General features: G+C 46.2%; 1 pseudogene; it reads left to right on the forward strand.

Moving 5' to 3' along the window:
* Window positions 1–210: 210 nt before the first annotated feature.
* LOC110541242 (peptidyl-prolyl cis-trans isomerase A-like) lies at window positions 211–691 on the forward strand (annotated as a pseudogene).
* The last annotated feature ends 3,978 nt before the right edge of the window (window positions 692–4,669 follow it).

The raw sequence follows: 4,669 nt of genomic DNA on the forward strand, positions 1-4,669 counted from the left end.
TCCTTGAGCTAAGTGTGGCCAAGTAACTATGTTCTGGGCAAGTAGATATGCCTTGTTATCAAGGAAAAGGAGTGGATGAGGGCAGAAGAATCAAAGCGATCTATACCATACACTCATGAACTCACATCAGCTGAGATTGCCTACATAAGATTTGTACAAGGGCTTTGCAGATGCCCTGTCACCAGTTGCTGCAGCCATGGTCAACCCACCATGTTCTTCAATATTGAGACCGATGGCCAGGCCTTGGGCCATGTCTCCTTTGAGCTGTTTGCAGACAAAGTTCTAAAGACAGCAGAGAACTTTCGTGCTCTGAGTACTGGGGAGAAAGGATTTGGATATAAGGGTTCCTCCAACACAGAATTATTCCAGGATACATGTGCCAGGGCGGTGATTTCACACGCCATAATAGCACTGGCAGCAGGTCCATCTACAGGGAGAAATTTGAGGCTGAGAACGTCATCCTAAAGCATAGAGGTCCTGGCATCTCATCCATGGCAAATGCTGGACCAAACACAAACGGTCACAAACGGTTCCCAGTTTTTTGTCTGCACTGCCAAGGCTGAGGGGCTGGATGGCACGCATGTGGCCTTTGGGAAGGTGAACAAAGGCATGAACCTTCAGGGAGCATTTTGGATCCAGGAATGGCAAGACCAGCAAGAAGATCACAACTTCTGACTGTGGACAACTCTAGTTCTTTTGACTTGTGGGCATCTTGCCCACCAGACCACTCCTTCTGTAGCTCAGGAGAGCACCCCCACCCCATTTGCTCGTAGCACCCTGTAATCTCTGCTCTCACTGAAATTCTTTGGGTTCCATATTTTCCTCATTCCCCTCCAAGTCTAGCTGGATTGCAGAGTTAAGTTTATGATTGTGAATAAAAAGTAAATAAGAAAAATAAAAATAAAGATTTGTACAAGATTGAGCCCATCGACATTCTATCCTGCCATGAGTATGGGGCCACAAGGCCCCAACTCTAACTAAAGATCTGTAGGCAGCTGAGGGGTTCTAAGGTAGAAGGGAGCATTTTTCTCAGTGATGTAGATACTGGCAAGATGGCATGCCCCAGTAAATAATCCCTCACCATGCTCCTGAAAGCAACCCTTGTTAAAATCATTGGGTCACATTAAAAGAGAGAGAGAGAGAGACTGAGGAGAAAGAAAGGAAGAGAGGGAGGGAGGGGAGAAGAAAGGAAGGAAATGAAAGCAGACTGGAGACCATTTGGGAAGAGGAAAGAGATCAGTGGCATGCACAGAAAATAAGGACAGTCACAGGGTAAATACTATGGGAAGGCATTATATAAGTGCATATATGAAAATGTCATAATGTGACCCATCATTTGGTATAATTAATATACCTAATTTTAAAAGAAGCAAAAGAAAACTCTTCTGCTCTGGGGCCTAGTAGCAGGAAACCTACACATACCAAGGGACGGGACAGGCATATGTCAGTTGCAGTAGGTGTTACATTGTATCCTGAACACAAGGAAAAGGAAATCATTTATTCTAATGTTGAAGAAATGAGCCTGAGATACCCTAGCACAGGGTGTGGGGTGTCCTATAAAGTATCTCTGTATGACTGAGTTTCCTCATGCTTGAGCAGTAAGTCAATCCATGCCGCAGAAATGTTAGGAGGTTTCAAGGAGGCTGTTTGAATCAGCTTCAGGATAAGCATATACCCTAGCCTTGCCGTCCCCTCCTCATCTCTTTTCCTGTGTTGTTCAAGAACTAAATCCATGATGCAAAGAGCAAAGATATTGAATGTTGAGCAGGCTAGGGCCTAATGAACTGTGGACCTACCTGCCTTGATTCACAGGAAAAGCCAATACACCACCAGGAATTTAAGCCTCTGCACTCTTGCTGAAGTCAGATCTTGCTTAGGAAGAATGTAACATGTAGGCCTAGAACTCACTGTCACTGAAGAGGACTTTGAACTCTTGATCTTCTTGCTGCATCTATCAGGTACAGGCGTCACAGGTGTGCACTCCTATGCCTGGCTAAAAGCAGGGGTTTCTTTCAGGTCATTAACATCCATCAATCAAGCCAGCTGTGATGTCAGAACTAGGCCCTCCATCACCAGCCAAGATTGCTATGTCGGATCAGGAAATGAGAAGTAGGGCAAGAAGGCTCTCAGGAGCCTTTGTGCTTGGCAAGTATCCTATACCCTTCAATGTCTTGGTTTATGATGTGAACCTGGCCAAGAAAGTGCTCTTCAAGGGAATGAACAAAAATAAAACGTTGAGCATGGACTAAAACATCTTTATTTGTAGCTCTGCCTTCTTCCCCCCAAATTATAGTAATGTCTTCATTAGAAAAAAAAAGAAAGATCTATCAAGAGCTTTCCTCCAGGATGCGATTCAGGAATCTTGCAAGGACCAGAGTGATCTGGTCCCACCTCTGTGAACTAAGAGCAGCAGCCCTAAGCCAGCTTTCCATCGCCAGTTTCAGGCTCTTGTGCAGCCATTCAAAAGCATCTATAGCATCCCCTGACAGTGAGCAGACTTTCCATGAGCTTTGCCTTCTTTGATACATGAAAGGATTTGTACTTCGTGTCAATAGCATGTCAGTGTTTTCTAAGCAGAAAGATGCTGAGCTCTGCTGCTTGTCGCACCTGTTATGATGGCACTGAGATTGTCTGTTCTCCAGTGAGATGCCTGTCTTGCCCTCCCTCCAAGAACAGAGTGGGCAGACAGAAGGAAAAACAAATAGGGGAAACTTTTATTTGCAGCCAGGAACAATTGAAACAGGAGAAAGGAAACTTGAGTGGGGAAGAAGAAACAAGATGCCAACCGATCCCCCGAAGAGGGTGGCGTTACAGCTATTCCCAGCAGGCTTTGGGGGTGGGGGTGCTCAAGCCTGAGTAAGTTCTCAATCTGGTCAGTGACTCTGTTCTTCCAGCCGAGGCAGTGGGAGGGAAGGCACCGGAAGGGTGTCATAAAAGTGCTCAGGAGTTTGAACCAGTTTCCAGTTGCTGCATTGACCTTTGTGCCTGCTACCTGGAGCTGTCCTGATGCCAGCATGCCCAGCTCATTCATCCTTAAGCCATCAGATTCTGAATTGTCCTTGCAAGCTGTTCCCAGCTCCAACTGTACCAAAGGCTTTTAGCATCAGTTTTGTCCTTCATCCCTATCTTCAGATGAGATAACAACTCGGAGCCCTCAAACCCTCATCAGTGTCAATAGTACCTCAGATTAGCAAAACCAAAGACAACGACTTGATGTACATCCCCCAAAACCTGTTCCTCCCAAATGGAAAGGCTAAAATCCTTATTGCTGTCCTTACATCCTTTCCTCCTATGTCCTCCATTCAAGCCATCAACCAGTTCCATCAGCCCGCTTTCAAGTCTGACCCCAGCAGCGGCTCTGTGGAGTTGACACTTAGTCTCAGGATAGGTCTCCCACTCCATCCTAGCCCCTCAACATCACTCTCAACACCACACCCCAAGTGACGCTTGAAAGCCATGCTGTATCTGTTCCAAATCTTTCAGGGCTTCCTTGTTAACGGAGGAAAAATGCCAGCATCCACTGGATGTCGGATATCTGAACCCCATCTCTTTTCAACTTCCTTGCCTACCCACCCCTCACCCCTTGCTTGCCCTGATCTAGCTCCTCTAGACCCTTTGCTTCCCCTAAGACATGCTAAGCATTTCCCCAACTCTTTACACTCAGTGTAATTCTCTTCCCTGTTTAGATGTCTGTTCAATTATCACCTTGTCAGAGAAACCTCCCTTTGGTGTCCAAAATAAATAGCAACTCCAGAGCTCAGGATACAGTTTTGACAGTGAAGGGCTTGCAATACAATCATGAGAATCTGGGCTCTGTCTCCCCAGACTCAGATTGAAATAAAAAGCCAGGTGTGCCCGTGGCTGCCTGTAAACTCATCACTGAGAAGGCTGATCACAGAATGATCCCCGGGGGCTTGCTGGCAATGAGTTCAATGGAGAATGACTGAAGAAAGTACCCAACATTAGTGCTGTCTTTCACATGCGTGTATATACATGTGTGTGCACGCACATGCGTAGAGACACACCTAGCAACTCCAATTTCCTCTGCTTCTCCTCAGCCTGTACCCCCATTGCTCCATCGTCCTGCTTTCACAGAAGTTATGCCTCTGACAGCTACACTCACCTGGGCGATCATGTATTCATTAACTTTTTGTGTCTGCCTTCCACCACCAGCATGCGGTTCTCTACGGACTTTGCTTTGGCCACTGTGGTAAGCATGCAGTATTTTGGGGGTGAATAGATAATGATTTATGTCAAAATATTACAAGGGCTCCTAAGCACCAGTCTATACAAAGGAGTGTCTTCCATGGCCTCTTACAGAATCTGGAAACAGATTCTGAAGAGGAGAAGACCCAGCCCCCTAGCCTTATCCTGACTCCTTTCGGACCTACCTTATGCCCTACCTTTGACCTGGGCCCTCCTTCCACCCCTTGGAGCAGTGGTTCTTACCATGTGGGTCTTGACCCCTTTGGGGTTGCATATCAGATATTCTGTGTATCATCTATTTGCATTACAGTTCATAACAGAAGCAAAATTACAGTTATGAAGTAGCAACAAGAATAATTTTATGGTTGGGGGTCAGCACCTCATGAGAAACTGTATGAAAAGGTCACGGTGTTAGGGAGGTTGAGAACCACTGCCTTGGAGCCTTTCCAGGAGGACAAATGGG

This window comes from Meriones unguiculatus, chromosome 3 (assembly GCF_030254825.1).
Source record: "Meriones unguiculatus strain TT.TT164.6M chromosome 3, Bangor_MerUng_6.1, whole genome shotgun sequence".
Lineage (NCBI taxonomy): Eukaryota > Metazoa > Chordata > Mammalia > Rodentia > Muridae > Meriones > Meriones unguiculatus.